The sequence below is a fragment of the Anser cygnoides genome, chromosome 10 (genome assembly GCF_040182565.1).
Source record: "Anser cygnoides isolate HZ-2024a breed goose chromosome 10, Taihu_goose_T2T_genome, whole genome shotgun sequence".
NCBI classification, from domain to species: Eukaryota; Metazoa; Chordata; class Aves; order Anseriformes; family Anatidae; genus Anser; species Anser cygnoides.
In genome coordinates, this window is record NC_089882.1 from 3,183,127 (window position 1) to 3,203,789 (window position 20,663).

The 20,663-nt window shown below is 41.5% G+C and overlaps 1 long non-coding RNA gene across 3 annotated transcripts in view; it reads left to right on the forward strand.

Annotated features, from left to right (window-relative positions):
• LOC106036781 (uncharacterized) overlaps nt 1–20,663 on the forward strand; it is a 55,583-nt gene that overhangs the window by 20,067 nt on the left and 14,853 nt on the right. Inside the window, exon 4 of one of the 3 annotated variants that reach the window (XR_001207646.3) lies at nt 3,466–5,053. The exons of the other annotated variants lie outside the window; for them this stretch is intronic. This is a non-coding gene — a long non-coding RNA (uncharacterized lncRNA). Of the gene's footprint in view, nt 1–3,465; nt 5,054–20,663 lie in introns of those variants that run through there. 3 annotated transcript variants of the gene reach the window in all.

Sequence of the window (20,663 nt, forward strand, 5' to 3'; positions counted from 1 at the left end):
GCATTTCTGTGAGTCCCTGATGACGCTTGCATATTTTACCTTGTTTCCTCATAAGGATCTTAGATAATTCCTTACCCTTACATGTCTATAATTGTTTCCTTAAGATGCCGGGAGTTTTTCTTTCCTTGTGTATCATGTGTAGCTAGTACCACGAGATGTTTTGTGGAAGGAGACAGAAAACTTTTCATATAGTTTTTAGCAAGTTAGTTGGTATCAAACTTCAAAGAAGGTTTGATAGAGGAAGGGCTCCAATTAGGTACCAGGTATATGTAGGCTGAGAGCACAGAAACTTTGTAAAAGCACACTGTTTCGCATGAAACGGAGGCCAAAATCTACATCTTCCTACGTCAGAGACAGTGATATAACTGTAACACTTAAGAAGCTTTGTGGTGTTCCTGACAGATATCTTGTGTTCTGATGCAAGGTTTTACAGTACTCGAGGCAGACTAGTTTGCTTAGTGTCAACTAACTGAATAAATGAAAATAATGTTTACATTTAAAGTTTTAAGCGGTGTTGTGTATCATACAGTTCTGAATATTTTCCATCGGTGGCACATTAATGTCACAGCCTATATTGCTTTGTTTTCTAAGTTTTGTCCTTAATCTGTTCATTGCATTTCATTACCACCTCCAGGTCATTAGCAAAGTGACACCCAAGGGGGAAGAAAGAAATCAAATGACAATGTAGGTGATGTCTGACATTAGCCAAATGTCAGGCTTTCTGATGGAAGCATCAAAATTAATCTGAAAATGTTATACCAGTTTTAGTCATTTTCCTAAGAGATTGAAAATACAAGAGGCAGGCTGATGACATTTTGATTATAGTCTCAAATTGCAAAGACCTTACAGAACATACTTTTTCTCACATAATTAAAACCTGCTGTTACCTTGATCTTTATTATATTTTTCCATGTCCTGGCAGGTCTCTTGGGATTCGTAAGCTATTGATCCTTGTTGCTTGAGCAAATGTGATGTGTCAATATTGCTTAGATGAGCAAATGGCTCTTCTAATTTCATATTTAAGGGTAAAGAAGGGGAAAAATACACGGTAAAGGTAGCACTGAGATTATCAAGTCACTGGTACCCTAATAAGTGCCAGGAAGCGAATTCAATTTAGGAAAAGCTCAAGCCCATGTCTAGCTTTAAGCCCCAGGGTTAATCCCACTAGGTGTGACTGCTGGGGGATGCCCGAGCAGGCCACCTCCCGGTGCGTGCCCGGCTGCAGGGCTGGGGGCAGGCTGGGCTCACTGGGATGTTCGGGTCTGCCCTGGGCACCCTGTGCCACCGCCTACGGCTGCTGCGGCTCCTCAGTCTGAGCCAGAGACATCTGAGCCAGAGACATTGCTCTTCCCATACATGAAATAATAAAAAATCTTAGCTGTCCCATACAGTTAATGTTTAACTGGAGTAAAGGCATCAGCAGCATCTAAGGAAGTCTACCAGGTGCACAGGCCTGCCGACCTCAGCACTGGCCAAGTCTTAGGACGAAGAAGAGAATGTGCCCCTTGCACTGAGGTGCTCGCGTTTGGCTGGCGAGGCCGGCCCGTGGCTTGTCAGTGGGGAGGGCCGGAGGGCTGCAGGCCAGGCTGCTGGGCACGGGGCAGACGTTCCCAGCAGACGTTTTGGAAAGACTGACTGGTCCTCGTCCTGCAAACCTGCCTTCTGGGTGCTTCTGCCCGGCCTCCGCAGCGGAGTTAGGTCTGCTGCCTCAGGGCGGCCGTGCCGAGCAGCAGCAGCATGATAAGTTTTGGGAACTGATGTGCGGCGCTTGAGGAGAAGCTTGCCGTTCACCAGGGGTGTCCCCTTCCAGCTGCTGCCACTGCTTGGCCTGCACACCTAACCCGAGAAAATGAATCGTGTGACAGTCAGAGATGGGAAGATTTTTCCCCAATTTAAACCATTTTAAAGCATGTTTAGTTTTGCCATCTGTTGTAAACAGTAAAGCACCCTGCCTTAGCGTATTATGAAGTGGCATTTTATGGTGACTGAGAGTATATTGGGCTTTAATGTGGTTGGAGTATACAGCTGCAGTGGTAAAGCAGAGCGGCTGTAACTGCCATGCAGCAAAAGAGCTCAGGCAGCCCCGGGTCGGCAACTGGACGGGTGAGATGCTTGCAGAACTGCCTGCGGTTTCAGGGAGGGATTCAAAGCATGATTTCAAAACACTTCCCGGCCATTGCTAGAGAGTGCTTGCTGGCTCTTTGGCTCTGTCAAGGTCAGAGCTTAGTCCAGTGGCCCTAAAAATGGGCGGCTTTGGAGAGAAATAGAATCACAATACCTGAGTGTATTTGCTGTTTCTGTACATGCTGCCGTTTGCAGTTCTGGTTTGATGTGTTGTCCCCACCTCCCATGTACGCATATGAAGACTGAAAGAATTAACTCAAGTTTTGGTTTAAATGTGTACCTAGAAGACTGTACTTACATCCACTTAGATATAAACAGAAAATGATGTACGCTGTGTCTAGCCATTGGGGCTCCCCCACAATCCTGGGCAGGTGTGCTCAGGAAAGATGAATGGAAATTGGGATTGATGGGGTGGAGGATGGGATGGGATGATCACAGGAATGCAGAGACTTTTATTTCTGTGAAACAACTAGAACCTTTTTTTTTTTAAATGGTATTTCATGGAAAATGTCATCCTCTTGACTTTTGGCAGAGAACACATCCTAATTAATAAGGAGCACAGAATTTTCAACACTGCAGCTACACATTTTTCTACACGGCTCTACTAATATGACAAGTAGCGTGATAAAATCAATTAAGATCAAGGCCGTTTGAAGTTGTGAACTTAGTGGTAGGGTGACTTACTATGGCCCTGGCAAAGAGCTTAGTGTATGTGCTGAGCCTGGTAATAGTAACAGATCACGGCATCTGCAGGTCCTCACCACTTATCTCTTGAGCTGAGTGAAAACTCTTATTTGAATTGACATCATGAAGGATTTTGTAAGCAAGGCTTTTTGGCTTTAAATGAATGGTGAGGCATGTAAAATAAACATTTATGTAATGTGAGATTATTTTAAAAAATTAGATTGTTAGACTATTGACTACAACTATGATTTTGGTGGGAAATTCAGCTGCAAGAAGAAATGAGGGAAGCTGTCCAAAGAGGTTTTCTGGACTATGTTTTCCTGAAGATTCGCACAGGGTCTCCTGTCAACAGCTTTTATTTGCTGATGTTTCTCCTGACAAATGCCTTTTGAAAAATAAGTGCTCTTTAAACTCATCTGTGCTCAAATTTGCATTTCCTTAATGCAAAACAGATGCACTGATATCACTAGTGACAATGAGTTAAGCTCAGTTCAGAGTTCTCAAGGATATTAAAATGCTATGGAAGACAAATGCCCAGGCAGGAAAATCCCACAACAGGCCTAAAGTAATCATGAAAAAAACGATGAGGATATTTGGACTTTACATTTTAATGAGACTCACTGGAAACCTTAAATCCATTTGCTTTTCCTCTTCTAGGCTTTCAGAAGAGAAGAGACAATGACTAAAGAGAAAATTTGGCATTAGTGTGGGTAAAGAAAAGTGTTATGTTAAGTATTAAATTCCTTTGCAGATACCCTGCGCATAGAGTGAGTAAGTAGAAAAAGGTTTAAGAAACACTGTAAAATTAAACTTTATAAGATTATTTTTTCATGGAATATGCAGTAGCTGCCACATAGAATAAATGTATGTTTTTCATTATATTTTTATTACACATTTAAAGCACATTAAGGAGCAAACAACCATCAAAGAAAAAGAAACTTATTAGATTTAGCAAGTAATCATATCAGTTTTATGTATGGCTATATTTCTTGAAAACGGGGAAAGATACATGTCAGATGTCCTTTCAGGCTATTTAGTAAGCCATTTTTCTCTGGGAGAACGATATTAATGGCTGTTTTGCTATGTTCATGTTGTATTGCGTGAACATTTTGTCTTTTTTATTGCGGTTTCTTGTAAGTGTGCCCATTACAGCTTGAGCAATCCAGTAGAGCATCTGGAAAAAATATATTGCTTTGATTTTTGTCTCTAAATGGGCATGAGTTTGTGTGTGAGCTCCTAAATTGTTTAAACATTTAGGCAAACATTTGAGGTTTTGTGGATGTTGAAGAGTCACTTCATGCCATCCTCCAGGAGTGAAATCTGTGCAGTCTTTGGAATATTTACTGCTCTAACACCGACAGCATGGCTATCGCTTCTGGCGTGCCACATCCCTTGAGAGCGGGGGCTGTATATCTCTGTGAAGGGACCTTGGAGGTGTCTGTGCTGTACGCCGTGTGGTCAGAAGTCCAGGACATCAGGCTGTCCATGCTTCAGGAAGTGTGTAGGCTCGGGACATTTTATTAGTGCTTGTATAGATGTGGTTTCTATGATCAGCATATCCTTTAAAAGGAGCATGTTTGCAGCTGCTAGTCCAAGATGTTTGAAAATGTTGTAAGCAAATTGCCCTTTGGTGATCTTGGTCCCAGTCTTGCACGTCTTGAGCAGGGCTGCCATGTGCACGGCTTGTCTTGTTGAGTCCCCACCTGCCTCAGCCCCGTGTCCAGACCTGACCAGCTGGACAGAAGTGACTTGGGTCATTTTTCCAGGACCTTCAGAAGTGCAGATGTCTTGCCAAGAAGTGTGCCTGAGTCTAGGCACACAGCCACTGCTCGTAATGAGGCTATAAGGCCTGGGTGCAAGACTAGCATTATATTTTGGTGACTGTGTCAGTACTAGAAGGAGGTTAGTATCGTGTAGTGACTCAGATAAAACACCCTGTTGTTGGCCTAGGTAATAACACAGTAGTAAAGTTTGCATAGATATTGAATGGGCACTTTAATGGAAGATGCTGAAGTGCTGAAAGCCAAAAGGGCAATACTTGTTTTCATGCTGAATTGCTACAGTAAATTTAGCAATAAGACTTGACATTCTCTGCCTAATAAGAGCAATTTTTATGCTCAAATTGTGACTCTTTATAAAAAGGAAAATAATATTAAGCAGTAGCATATAGCTTCATCAGCTTCAGTTTCTACAAATGTCAATGTACTTATTCATGTAGTTGATAAATGTCACTTTAAAAGAAAATTCTCAGTGGCAACCTGATTTATATTTCTCTGTAACAATCCTTTATTTTTTTTTCTTGAAAATGTAAACTTCTTTAAAAGAATTGTTAATTAAAGATTCATTCCACTGAAAGTATTTTGGGATTCCATATATTCATGACACCTATTATTAGACCAACATGCTTGAATTTCTTTGTCATGGAGGCTCCTTAAGCAACTTTGCCATCATGAATTAAACATTATAGGATTATTAATTCCTACATTATTAGGAGAATCAATTAAGGTTATTCTGCAGTAGTGATCTGGGGAGTCCTAGACAAGGTGAACCTCTGTTGCTCTAGGCAATGAGCACAGCTGAAAGGAGGCCCCAGGAATTGCACTTTAAGCCGTGATGGGAAGGATTTTCACCATAACATGGAAGGTGGAGGATGAGGTACAATGACTGGCTGCTGTTAGTTTTACTTAGAGCTCTGTGTCAGTTAGCTCTGTGAAAGCTAAATCGAGTTTTTATTAGTTTGATGCAAAAAGCCCCATGCATCTATCAATTAAATGATTTTAGAACTAAACTACACAGCTGGAAAGCTTTTTATGACCCACTGTATGCTTTGTGTAGCATTTAATATGGTATGGGTTCAAAATTACTTCTTGCCAAAGCGTCTTCAGCACTTAAGCAATAAGCTTGTGAAGATTTTAAAAAATGAAGGATAGCCTCAAAAGCTGCAAGAAAAACTTTATAATGAATACATCACTTCTTCCTAAAGCACCGTTAAGGGGTTTTGTATTTGCCTGTATTTTAGTCATTATGCTGCTAGAAAAGCACTGTTACACTTTCATTCCTTCATTCTAAATGACCTCACTTTTTTTTTTTGGAACATTTAATCAAAATCTGCATCTAGTTGCATTGAACTGTTTCTAAAAGCGTGCAGAAAAATGGCCAGTGCTTCTGCAGCAGGACATCTCTGTTACTGGGCTTAGTCAGCCGCAGAGCTGCACATCTGGGGTGTTTAAATGAATATAAAGACTTCGTTTTTTTTCTGGTCTTCAAGAACATATGCTATAAGAACAAGAAGTGCTTGAGAAGGATTTAGGAAAAGTATAGAGACAGACACACCGTTGTTTATAATAGTGAGTTATTTACTTGTTTTACAATTTAATGAAACTTAAAGGGGTTCCCTGTTTATTTGAATGAAATGACCAAGAAAGAACAGTAATCACAGGGGAGGAAGCTAATTTGCTTATTCAGTGGTAAGTCTGCTTTGCTTGAGTGATAGGAAACACCAGAGTGAACACAATAATGTACAGCTGGCTTGGAAAAACAGCCATCCAAATGCTGCTTCTCCAACAGAGTAAGTAATGTTCTCTTGCTGCAGTTACATCCACTTCTATTTATTTTGCTGAAGATTCAGCTGAATTCTTTTCTGAGACAGGTTATTTTAGTTTAAGAGTGTTATTTTATAGAATTTTGGGTTGATGAACACTTGGAAAAGTGTTTTTTTCTAGATTCCCTTATTGGTTTACTCAGAACAGCAAAGCCTTGTGTTTTATTTCCAAATCAATACGACACTTTGATAGATGCTGTTCATTTGAGCATAATTTTACTTTAAATAGCAGCCACTCCTTGGGAGGTCTTGGCCCTCAAAGGGAGAAAATGTGATCGGTGTTTGCATAACTATAGCTTGCGTTTGTTTTCTGTTTCAGAGGGGGGGATAGTACAGGTGTATGCCTTTATAGAAATGCTAAAATATTTACTGATTAAATGGCTTTAAAACTTAATCTGTGCAGTCTTTGTCATGAAAAAAAAGTTCCTCGTACTGCTGAAATGGGTTCTGCTTTCTTGCTACTGCTCAGGGATGATCTCTTCTGCCTTCCCAGCTGCACTGTGTTTGAAAAGTGTGAGGCTGGAGCTCCAGAAATGTAGAACTGAACTGGCTTAGGGGATCTCCATACCAGACCTGTGAAGAGACCAGAGCAGCGCTGGGCTTTCCGCAGACCTCCTTCCCCTGGGTGGGTTGGAAGGCCGAGCAGGGTGTCGCAGGGGATCGCGCTGGTGGCTGGGAGGGGACGGGGGGGTGCCCGGCGTGCAGTGGGCGCACGCCCTCTGAGACCTCTCTCTCAGCAGTCTGTGTGAAACAAGACTGAATTTGGCTGTTCTGGAAAAATCAACTTTAATGAAGCTTTAAAAATGAACACTGCTGATTAGCCCTATTGAACATATAGCAAAATATTCAAAAATTCAAAAAATATTTAATGCTAGAGATACATGAAAAACTGCTTCTGGTCACATTTGTGCCGTGCTTTGAATAACTGTCTGCTTGCAGCTGTTCCTCCAAATTGCTAGAAGTTACTGTCTGTGGGCTTGGAGCAGAAGTTTTGCAAATATATAAATATATTTTCTTTGGTTTTATGATTCTGATCATTATTTTCACATTGTAGACTTCTGCATTTTTATATGTAACATTCTTGAATAATTTTTAGACAATTATCATGTTCTTCATGTGATTAGGACACATGTATAATTGTGTCATTAGGACAGTTAATTGCAGTGTATAATGAGGTTATATAAATTTCCTTGTGAAGCATGAGTAAAATGAGACACATGCTCACAGGCAGTTTTGAAGGATCAATGTCTCAGACGATGGCTTTCACGCCATTAAGAAAGGTGGTGGAAATGCATTCAAACTGTTTTGCAAGGTACTTCCAAACCGAGTTTGATCAGAACTGAGAATTGAGTTTTTAAAGAGAAAAAGAAAAGAAAGCCTGAAACTTCAAAACTTTGCATTTTACGATCTGTTTTAAACCTTTATCCATAGGAGAAGACTCAGTAGGTTAATTATATCAGCTAGAAAAAGACAATTACGACAGCAAGGCTTTTGCCACCAGCTGGCATTGATGGTCCCCATACGGTGCGGTGCTGCTATGCCAGGCACTGGCACTGCAGAGGGCAGTTTGCTTTTTGGGTTGGTGGTGCAGGGTTAGGATAACTTTCACAACAGGAAAACCCCTTCTCAACCTGAAGAGCACGAGGCTTGGTTGGCTGCAAGTGTGGCTGCTGGAGCGTGTGAAGTTCCACCTTGTGTCTGGCTTTGGCATTGACAGCATTGCCTGCAACTGGGGCAAAAGTGGGGCTGGATTTGGAAGCAGTAATGGGCGGTTTTCCTAAATTAATACAGGACTGTGATTAGTGAGTTCAACGGCTCCCAGCAAGTGTGGGCAGGGAGCAGAAACGCTACAATGATGTTTGAAAAGGATTGTAAGATAAAGTGCTATACAGAAGCCGTCAGACAATGAGATTTTGATGAGGGGTAGTAATCAGCAGTGACCAAAGCAGCAGGAAGGTGAGGGACTGGGGGAGTAAGGTGCAAAGACGTCAGGAAAAGGAGTATTTCCTTAAGTTTATTAGGTACAGCCTTTCCAAAAGGTTAAGTTGAATCCACAGAAATGAGGACTGTGGATGTTTGTGGTAGGCCTGAAAAATAAACCGCTCTGATGAATTCATACACCATTTTTCTTGGTTTGGTGCTTTTATACAGATGATGCATTGTGTAACAGTTAGTAATGCTCAAATACTTTATAATTCTGTCATGCCCAATGAGATAATTTCCCTTTTTTGGAGGGATGCTAACATTTCATTTTTTTTCCCAAAATCCTCCGCAGAATGGATTTGTGCTGAATTACAGCAGCTTCTGGCTGCACATAAAGTGGCCCAGTATGACGCCCACTTGGAAGCCAGCAGGGGCTCATCAGTCAGCGCAAGGAGAGCGCCTCTGCACAAGGCAAGCTGCAGAAGTGCCTATCGCCTGCAGGTTTTGTTTCTGATCCTCTAATCCAGTTTGCTGTTTCTTCAGAGCCGATGCTCACTGAGGGAAGGGGTGCTGTCCTGGGGAGTGCTGGGCCTCAGCCCCTTTGGGGTGGTGACCCCTTCCCTGCCGCGTGGGGTGAGATGCCTGCGCCTCACTTCGAGAGGCTGGCGTGGCTCCTGGCATCCCCGGCCGGTTCTGTGGGGCGTCGTGAGTATAGCCCCAAGCCTGTCCCAGCTGGTGAGGTGGCTTGTTCTCGGGCTGTGGGGAGGAAATGCTGCCTGTGCTCCTTGTGCTGGGAAATGGCTGCTGCCACCTCTTCAGTCACTGCTCCGCAGTTGAGCGGTTCGGTCTCTGCCTGCTGCTAAACCCAGCCTGAAAACTGCCCTGCGATGAGGCTGTCACGCACCTTTCTGAAGCCTTTCACGTGAGCCGTGTGCCATTCAGGTGTTCCAGTGAAGTGTGAGGGAGGGATTTTGCATTGAGCTTGATAGGATATAGACTCCTTTTTCTCAGCAGCTGAGAACAGCTCTGACTGGTCTATATGGAAATGTTGGTCAAAGTCATTCTCGTTTGAGTGTTTTTCTCTAACTCACTTTTCTAAGCTGAATCAAGGTTTCTTTTTCAGTTAGTCCTTTTGTCACTTAAAATTGCAGCTTGTTATTGTAGTGCCTAACAGCCACTAATAGCGGGACGCGAGTGTGCTGCATACAGAGCAGGAGCAGCCCTTTGCTCCAGAGCAAGCCTGTAGTTTAATGGCAGAGATGGGTTTCGGGTAGTGGGAGGAATATAGCACATAAGCAAGATGAATAACATGGAGTCAAAATTATCTCACTGTCTTCAAGCACTTAGACTGACAGAATTAAACATACGTATTTAGAAGCTACATAAGTGGGTAAGTGCTGTTCGGAACTGGGCTAAATAGTGCCTCTGCATGCTGCCTCCTTGGATCAACACCTCCAGACGTGGACTCACTCGGTACGTTTCGTTTTTTTTTTTTTTTTGCTTCCTTTTAACAGAATGTGTTTGAGAAAGTTAAAATTGTGAACATGCTGGGCAAGCTTTCTTCCCTTGAAAGGCTGCTCTGAATTAATGTATCCAAAGTGCCGAGAGGGTTATAAAACGTGGTGTATGGCTACAGATGATGTCACCTGTGATAAACTTCTGTTCCAGACCTGAAAAGAGCGTTGTGTGCTCATTTAGTCTGTGCTTTGGATTTTGCTGGTGGGAAAGGTTCAAGATTACTCGTCCACAGGATGAGTCTGCAGACTTCGCTCATCCAGCTGGTTCCTTATAAGTGCAGACCACCAAAGTCATCCTGCCTTGTTTGTGTTTAATGAGAACAGCAGAGCAGAAGGAACAGAAAACGTTTTGTCTTGCTCTTAGAAGCCAAAATATGAATGAATTTTCTCCTGCTTTAGGATCAGTGCACAAAGTAGTTACTAAAGACTTCAATGCAATATTAAAGACAAACAGATTTGACAAATTTTTATTTTCCCCATGGAAGCTGTAGTAAATAGAGATAAATTATCTCATCTGTCTTCTGTTTATTAACCAGGACTGTATCAAATTAAGTTCCTCTAGTATTGCTGCGAGATGGAGATATTGCTGCAGCTCTATTTAATCACTTCTCTGCCACCACAAGCTACCAGGCAGAGGGACTTGGATTTACAAGCCCTGTGTTTGGCCACGTGTGTGTGCATGTGCAGAGGTGCCATTTAAAGGGTACTGCCTTGAAAGGTCTGCTAGAAGCTCTTCTGTTCTCTTGCTTCACATATTCCTCCTTTTCTCTCTCTGTACTTGTCTGTCACCTACACCTTTGATGCAACGTGGTCACTTACGGCCAAGTGATGTTTTCCACACAGAGAACCATTTTCTGAAGCAAAAATGGATTTCTGTCTAAATGAAGCTTTTTAGAGTGGAGGCACAGTTAAGGTTGGAAGGAACCTCCCGAGGCCGTCCGGGGGGGTCCCTGTGCTCGGGGGGCTCTGGCTTGGGGTTACAGCAGGCGGCGTGGGGGCACGTCCAGCACAGCTCCAGACAGCCTGGGGCAACACGAGAAGGGAAGAAATACGTAGGGCATCTTAAAAGTACTCTGAAGTCTCGTGTACTGGTTAACGTAACCCCTTCTTTCCCAGATGTTATTGGATCTAGAATAGCCTGTTTCAGAAAGCATCTTGGAAAGAGCACGTGGAAAGGTACGCTTCCCAAAGGTGTTTAGTCCTTTTCGGCACCTCTGTAATCACTAACTGTTACTCCACAGGGTTGAGCACAGGATTCAAATAATACTTGTGTTATATTAATGTGGTGTATTCATTTGATCAACTTAACTTTTTGATTCTTTGTACAAAAAACCCTTTGTCACTTTTCCCATATTACCTCTTTGAAGCCTGCTATTAGCTTCAAAATACAGATTTTCAGTACTGTAGGCTTTCCATTCATTGTCATTCTTTGTTTGCAAGGGTACCAGGGCAACTTGTGTTTGTTATTGCTTATGAGCAACCTGTTATGTTACAATTTAATGATATTTCAACAGCTCTCAGTACGCTTGTCAAAGCAGTTCTTAGGTACTCGGGAATATCCGGAGTGTGACAACAGTCCTTTTAAACACAGAAGTGCTTTTCTCATATAAAGAAGACAGTAAAAATCTTTTCTTTCATCACATCATGGTCTTAAATATAGAACAAAGCACTTCTTATGGTTGCTCTTATGAAAAGGTAAGTAGAGTCTGTATACGCAGGGGTTTGTCTCCTTTACTGCAGCCGTGGGGGGGGACCTGAATGACACTTTCTCATACATTTCAGAATTGCTTGCAGTCTGCTCTACTGACAATTTTCAAAGATTTAGTCAGCTTTCTTCCCTGTTTTGTGGGTGTGAGTGTGCAAGTCCTGCCCGTGGTAACCACTTTGTGGTGCCTCTGAGTATTCAGGCTGTTCTGACTACAGGGTAGAAACTGACTTTGGGTTTTTTGTTTAGCCTTCATTCCCACTTTGACGTACAGGTTAAGTATTCAAGTGTTGATAGGTGACTCTTCAGTGAGGTTTTTTTTTTTTTCCCCTTATCACTTTGTTCTCATCTTCTTTATAACACTAAACGTAACATACTGGCAGCTTGATGACACTCGTTGCGTTTCCTTTGCTGGAATACCTTTCTCTACCTTCCACAAGCCATATGTGTTCAGTAAGTAAACAAGACAACCCTTTCTGAGTCAAGGAATATCACTTTTTTTTTTTTTGCAGTGTGGGACTCTGATAGCGATCACTGTAGATATTGCTGTGATGATAAAAGTTCATTAGTAAGTGCCCTCTAGAAACAATTAAAACCAAATTCCTTATGGAGAACTTGCCCTCTAAATTAAACTTGGTGTTTAGGGAGAGGTCCCTAGGAGAAGGTGTCATCACCGCAAAGGTGTTGGCTGTATCGCATTAACGTGTTTCTTCTGGAATTCACTGTAAGGCAATTGGCAGAACTACAGTAATAAGTGAGTCTAAATGAGATGGTGCCTGTGGTTTGACAGACCAGGGTGGAGAATACACGCTGCGTTACATGTATATTAATCCCCGGGGTTCCTACAGACTGGAAAGATTCAAGTAGTCCATATTGCAAATAAACATCACACAGCCTGGTCCTTTGTATTTTACAACTTATATTAAACATTGTACATTCAGAATGGAAAATCAGCTCTTCGTTGTTTCTCATGTTTGTGTGCATACTCGTGTGGCCATAAGGATGGTAATTAAGTTTATTATGTTCTGTTCCCAGGGTACGTAACAAACACTTATGTTGCAAAAAAGAGGTTTATATCTGCTAATAAGAAAAAACTAAGTACAAGGGGAGCTAAATCCTGGAAGAGATGGCCACAGCATTTCGTAGAATCCCTGTTTCTAGAGGTTTTATTTTTTAGGAGTTGTGGTGGTTTTGTTTTTTTCTTTTTAAGAAGAGGTTATGCTGAGAGTGCCTTCAGTGTAGTTAATTCTTCTTTGTGTCAGTGTGAGGACTGGTGGGATGCTTTAGGCCTATCTTTTTATGATGCCGTGACAATTTTATTCATATAAAACAATAGGAAGTCTTCATGGGAAGTGATTTCAAGTGTATCAGTTTTCTAATACTTACTGCATGATTAATAAGCATCCAGGATACTACTTTTGCATGTGCTATGTCTAAATAAAATATTATTGTGGCGTTGACCCATTTTAAATGGTTCCGTTCAATATTGGTATTGTTGCTGACACTGGATTGGTTTTGCATTTTTTAAGCTACTGAAATGTGATTTAGAAATCCAATAATACTAATGTGCTGAAGAAATACAGCTACATTCACTGAACAGGAGTAACCCAGTAAAAGTATTGCTTTAATTTGAAAGCTGACCTTTTCTGTTATTTACTAGGATAAAAAAAAAAAAAACATGATTCCACATGGAAATAAACCCTTTTTTGCTGGAGAGGATATACAACCTACAGGAATAGAAGATTGAGAGACTTTAATACTTTCACTGTGGTAATCTAACAACATTTTTGATCAAATGACTTAGGATTATATTTCCCAACACACAGGTAAAAGTTACCCCAGCAATCAATACCTGCTATAGCTTTCTCCCAGAAATGTCAAGTGCCTTTGGCCCACCACCTGAACGGGATCTGACAACATGATCTCCCCTAGTATCTCAATTAGAAGCTGGGACCTTCAGGGCTAAGCCTTATTTTCCTGTTTCTGTGGCAGGTCGGAAGCAAATGAAAAAGTAAAATGAATCCTTTTTGCTGCCATTCTCCATTGTGAAAAAGCTCTGTCAAATTTAGTATAATTTTATAATCATTGGGAGGCATTTTGAAATCATCCTGTAAAATTTGATGAAAAAAACAAACACTTCCATGAAATTATGCAAAAGGATGCAAAGTACTGCAAAGCAGAGGTTCCTGTTTTCTATTAAACCCAGTATTGAGAATTTCCAAGCTGTCTGTAAAAATATGCTTATTTGATTAAAACGATATAAAACATTTATAAATATTTTATGAAAAATATTAATACTTTCCTTCGAAGCAAAGTTTTTGAAACTTTTCTTGACAACAGGCACATAAGAATTGCTTTTCTTCCAGTCCTCCTACGCTGTATTAATTTTCCCTACTAGTTTTGTTACGTATACGCACGGCGTATTCTCAGTTTCTGTTGAAACATAAGTTCTGAAAAGTTTCTCAGTGACATTGGGGTAAGCTAAGGATATGTTTTAATGTAGTGCTGTATCAAGGCCCAGAGGACTATTTTGGAATAACAGAAGATATTATTTGCAAGTAGTATTTTTAGAACATCTGCTGTCTGACCAAATAGGAGGTCTTGGTGAAGACTGGCCATAATTTCTCCATGGAAAGCAGTAAGCTTCAACTCATCTGTTGTATTGTAAGATCAAGTCTCCAACCCCATCTGCCTGCCCCCTGTAGAAAAAAAAACAAGCAAACAAACAAAAAAACTCTTTTTAAAGAGTTGCAGCTTTAGAGGTGAATTGGGAAGAGCGACACCTGACACGGAGCAGGGAGCTGAGCGACTTCTCCAGCGCAGCACGGAGGTAGGACAAGGGAACTGAGGACTGGGTGCGTGCCTCAAGGGTCTGCTGTCTTGAGCTGCAGGAAGAGAAAAGAAAACCAGACTTTTTGGTCTCATTTTCAAACTTCTAAAAAAAAAAAAGTAGTGGTGGGGAGAAAGGAAACACTCAATAGAATTGGCTTACTTATTTTCAGGAAGGAGTGTATCTCCTGACAAGACTTTTCCTCGTCTGTTCAGTTAGGTATCTATTCAGTTTCTGCAAAAGCAGTTTCAAGGACACTAAATTATGTCTGTCACTGATTCTGGAAATATCTGATTAACTCTAGCTAAATCAAGACAGGCCAAACGCTGGCATGTACCCTTTGCTGAAAATTCAATTACCTATGGTCCCTCAAGCACAGCTGCCGATGTAGCTTGAGTCTATAGGCATCTTGAGAACAATGCTTTATGTTCATATTCCTCCAGATACGCTGTATTGCTGTGTACCTGCTCACAGGTCTGGAGACAGTATCCTATTGGGTTTGGAGTTCTTAAATTTTTCATTGGTTATGTAGTAGTGATGCTTTAGTAGAAGGGCATAAAGTAAGAATCAATTCTACAGAAAGCCATGAACAAACCTGTAGAGCCTTTTTTTTTGTCATTAAGGCTACTGAAACTTATTTAATAAAGCATTTGTTTCCAGACTTATTTTTTTAAAAATAAGAGCAGCTCTCTGAAGTGTTTCAAATTCTAAACCTCCCTTCTCTCCCACCCCTGAAAACAAAGAAATGAAATGCTGTAAACTGGTCAAGGCCAGAAAATGTGCCATTGCCAGCAAGTCATTGAAGTACCCCTCCAGCACACCTGATCATTTCCTAAGCCATTCATCTACTTTCACTTAGTCATGCTGCATCTGTGAGGTCGGTTTAAATGCAAAAATCAATAGAAAACAAACCCTTAGTTGGCTGGTCTTTGTGGCTGTTTTTATTTTGGTAAGGAGAAACGTGTTAATTCGATATAAATACATATACTAATCAAATGTTTATTTCCTAATCTTTTGTATCACCTACTCCATTATGTCCTGCTATCATTAACTAATTAGCAATTAACAGCAAATTGTTTCCATGAAATACTATAGGCTATTTTACCATGACTTTTCGTCTCTATCGTTTATTATCTCTTGCCAAGTGTTAAGTGGCAATGAACAACTTAGGTTAGTGGTTTTGCTTTTTTTTTTAAAGTCATTTGTAAGACTAAAACAAAATGTCTGATCCATCCTCTGGGGATATCAGAGCCGATGATATCTGCTTGCCCATGAATATATACAATGCATACCTATGGTGTAGAGAGAAGATATTTGCTTTATTTGACTGCAGTGTGAATACATAATGCATTTTTTTCCATATATTAATGTGTTTCTGGTTTGATGTCATTTAACGCACTGCTAATATGTCTGGATAGAAATAGCACCTTTTGTTCTTTCTGCCCTCCCTTCATCAGTATGTTAAATTGTTTGACTGTGTGATCTGTCATGAACAGAACTGCAGTACAGAATCACCTACATTAACGTGTTGAGGAATCAATACAGCAGTGACCTTTAGTGGAGCTGGCATTTAGCGGGGTGGATCAGCTGCACACACAGTACATGACTGCTCGCTTACTTGCTAGATATCTCTCCCCAGAGTCCTGCTACGTGATTTCCCTCCCTTTGATGTCTTGCTCTAATTTTTATCGAGTTTTTTTGCTTGTTTTGACATGATTGGCGGGAGGAAGACAAAGTCTGTCTTTTGACCTAACAAACCCTGCAAAGTGGACCATACAGATGCAGTAAAGTGATCTAGGGTTAGATTTTTAAAACTCAAGAATGTGAAAGAAATCAGGCTTCCTGTGTAAGATTTGCCCTGTGCTGCCACCTTCTCTCACATTCTCTGTGCATGCCTACTCACGGTTGTTTTCAATTACTCCATTATCTGGTCTCCTCCCTCCCCCTTATATTTTTGACTGGTGTAAAATCTGGAAGCAGCAAACATCCTTCGGTGTCATATACTTTTGTTCTCAGCTGGCTGTTAGAAACTTTCCTTTTCATCTATCTCCATTTCACATCTGAAAATAGAGTTAAATGTGAAATTTTGACATGTTTGACTCATACAGGTTGGAGGATAAGCTGCCCTCTAGTAGCAGGGATCATGGCTGTATTTTCTTAAGCTATAACAGAAAAGTGCCAATGAGAAACATTGGTGTGGGTTAACTCCACAGCTGAAACCAAGTTAAGAGCCCAGACTGCAGTGCTGATCATTTGAATCGTTTCCTGCTGTGAGGAGAGACTCTGAGTGACCTCCCGAATTAAGGAACTGCTCCTGGTTTGTATGCTCCAAACGGCTCTAGCACAGGAGAAAATACCCCTCGTGGTGCCCAGTTCATGTCTTGGAGGTGGGTGAAACTTCAGTGCCATCTCTCCCGGTGACTGTGCAGTGCTTTGTTGGGGGTACCTTTGTGGCAGGCAGGTCAGTTATGTTCTGCCATCACCCCATAAAATACGGGGGTGTCTTTGTTCGGCCTGGGGCACAAAGGCAGTCAGAGGAAAGAAGGTAAGTGCCAAACAGCCTGAAGAGATTGCCAGCTTGCCCTCTGGGGAGGCTAGAGAGGGTGCACTGGGTCACAGTAGATGTGCTTTGGCAAATACTATGGAGTAACTGTCTTTTTTTTTTTAAAAAAAAAAAAAAAAAAAAAAAAAATGAAAAGAAACAACAAGAAATCCCTGTTTCAGAGCAAGGCAGCACTAATCAAATAGTCGTACTGATGCATTTCCATACTTTCCACTGCCAATGAAATAATCAGAGTTCATTTAATTACTGTTGTGTCATTATGTATCGTGGATGAGCTTCTATGTGTAACAAAAATAATATTACTAGTATTTTTTTAAGAGTTTGGCCTATTTCGTTGTAAAATTTGATATACACAATTTTGAAGTTAAGGATGCTTTACTCTTTTAGCTAAGTAAACTAACAGCTGACTTAACTGGGAGTTTCTAATGCGCAGCCTCACACGTGAAGTACTGTCTGCTCCTCGTTCTTACCTTGCCCTTTTCTTCCTTTCTGTGGCCATTCCTCTCCCACCAGGAGCAACACACAGCCACCCTTCCTATGGTTAGGAGTTGCTTCGTCTCAGTCTTCTGCTCTGTAAGAACTTGTACCTGACACGTCCCTTCTGCTTGTAATGAGCTTTCACTCAAGGCGCTGATCAATAGCAGAAACCAGCAGGTCTGTCGCTGTTGCTTGTTTTCTCTATCTTGAATCTGCCAAGATAGATTAGACTATTGCCAAGGTCACTCAATATGTTGCAAGTGAATGAAAAGATATCTAGTTGACTTTTTAGGACAGGACTGCAGAAAGGCAAGACTGGAGCTAAACTGAGCGTACAATGACAGATGAAATCTGCATCAAGGTCACAGAAGATATTTTTAAGGAAACCTTTGACATATGTGAGCAAGATGCACGTCCCCCATCAGAGGAGACGTTATTATACTGCTGCTAAGGTGAATTATCTTGGCAGTATCATATGGAAAGGAACACACAAGAAATTGAGGAATTGCAATCAGAGAAACTCAGGTGAGGCTCTCATGAAATCAATAGGATATTTACATGTTTTTCTGGGTGTTGAGACTCAGCTGTTTGAAGTCACAGGAATAGGAGTAGCCTTGTGCTATTCACTCTGCCCCAGAGGCAAAGGGTCCTCATGCCAATGCAGCTGGAGGCAGCAGTGATAATGTGAGCAGTCCGTGCTAGCACAATGCCGGTTTAAGTGTCTGATGTGCTCCAGAAGCCTCTTGTGTACTGGGGCTCTTGTACAGCTGAGATGTGTAACTTCTGTGATCAATGAGAAAAGAAGAAAATAGGCAGCACGAGTCATTTAAAGAAAAAGGCTGTTGGATTAAGCGATGACTAAAATCACAGAGAAGCAAGGTTTATAGTAACTAGTAATATATTTTATTAGGCTGCTATAATGGGGACGGGTGTCATTGTGGCTTGTAAGTCTGAAAGCTTGTCTGTTTTTTTTCCAGTTCCATCAACTGGTCTAATAAAATACACTATCTGTTTAAATCTTCTAGCCTCAGATGGTCTGTCACAAAACAGCTAATAAAATTACAGATATCTTCCTAATATAGTTGCTTCACTTAATGGATTGTCTTGGTCACGTTGCACGGACGTGAAGAACCCCCTCAGAATAATGCTTGTCCTTAGACTGCAGGACAAGTTAACATCTGTTAACATCTATGGATGTTAACAAGTCTTCCACTAGAAAAATCTGAGAGTCGTAGGGTTAGCCAGTCTAACAAATAGACGTGAGACTTGCTTCCATAGAAACCGTAAAGAAATCTCCACTTGCTCTTTGCTCCTAGATTTGGATTTCAGACTCTCTGAGAGTTTTAAGCTATTTGATCTAGGACTTGAACTTCAGTTTCCCTGCACTGAGATGAAGTGGAGCTGGGTACATGATTTAAGTATAAAAGCAAAGTTATTGGATTAATTGTTTTGTTTAATGTCAGTTGGGTTATTCATGCAGTCTTGAGTAGAAGCACGTGCCTGATTGCTGCCTTGGCCTGGAACTGAAGCGGTTGGGAATACAGTAACAGAAGTAACCGGAGTGTAACAGATCCTTTGGGAGGCATGAAGAAGGTAGCAGGGCACTTCTGATTTCCTCTGCTTCCTCATGTCCATGAGGACACCCTTGCAGGGCTTAGGCCAGAGTATCAGTGATGTTAGTGGATGAAGGAAGTTGTGGTAATTAGTTGAATTGTAAAAGAGAATCTCATAATTATCCATAAGAGAAACCCCAACGGACAATTATAAACTGCCAAAACTTTCAGCCTGCTGCAGTTGTTCTGTGTTTGACCTGAAGTCTTCAAAGGCCTGCAGACTTGAAACCCATTTGAGTAGTCTGAGTGCATAGTGACTGAACAGCTAGCTAAAAAAAGGCAAATAGAAGTCTGCAGCTTTGACTGTACTTATCCTACGGTTTTATCTCTTCCTAATTGAATTTTAAATATGCTGATCATGAGTCATTGAATGAGGACAGACTGAAGCACCAGATGAAAATGCAACAGCAGCGCTGAACTTGCCTTCTGGCTTTGAAATGTGCAGCGTTGCTCTTACTGAAGCTTATCGAGCCAGTGGCTTCAATTTGCACGAGCACCAAGGTTTGGGGCATCATAAGCTCAGCCATCAGAGCCATCCAACAGCGGGCACCAAGCATGTCCTTGAGTTAGAGAAACTGTGTTGCTGAGAGAGTTCAAGGCAGACTGAGGGTTTCTCAGTAATGTGAGTTCTTGCCTTGCTGCCTGTTCCTCTTTCCCTGCTTTGGCTTTCAAGCCACTAGCGAGTTAGATTTTCAATTTCAGGCAGTTTGGCACAGAGTAAGACAACCGCGAGGAAGTTGCTGGCATGTTCATCCTGCTCACAGTTGAGGGTGGAAAGTCTTTCTCCTCTTGAATCTGAGAGGCTGGATTTGGTATAGCAGCATCTCATGTGTCTGCCAGAAGGATCTGCACCTGAAATCAGTTTAGTAATTTGAAGAAAATCTTGTCTGTTTGCAAACCGAGGTAGCAGCCACCTAGGGATGTGAAGTACAACTTCAAGCACTTGTTTTGGCCTTCTACAATACGGTGTTCTTTCAGTTTGGGGATCTTTCCTTATCTGTTTTTCTCCTTGTTAGGGTCCGTGCCTGGTTTCCAGTGGGAATTATGGTGATAGCATGCAGAACTGGGAGGCAAAGGCCTGATTTAGCTCATCTGATTTATCTGTAGAAAATGGAGGTGGGAGAAAGCTGGCAGCTCCAAGCAAGGTGGTAAAAGAAAGGGAGAACAGGATTGATTCCCAGATTTGGAAGGACTTGACTTGTACCAGATACAGCATTCTTGTCTGCAAATAACAGATCAGTCTGTGAAAACTGTGCTATGCTACTGCTCAGCCCTGTATTGTGGGAATCAAAGGTGAGTCTGTGCCATGCAGGGGCCCATGGTCGGGCTGCGGTACAGCACCTTCACTCTGGCTGCGGCAGTGTCTCCAGCTCAGTCCTCTGCTTCACCTTGCAGACCTGCCAGGCCTTCATAATCCCTGGGCAGGGGTGTGAGGAAGTTCACATACAGTGCAAAAGTTTATTTTGAGGAGGGAATATATCCCACTCTTTTTTTTTTTTTAAATATTGAATTACTCTGGGCACATGATGTGCTTTAAGTACAGTAAGATTGCCAATAAAGAGCGATAATTAACTGTTGTGAGGTGTTTTTTTCAGGGGTGTGGGTTTCTAGGCCACATTCTGGGGA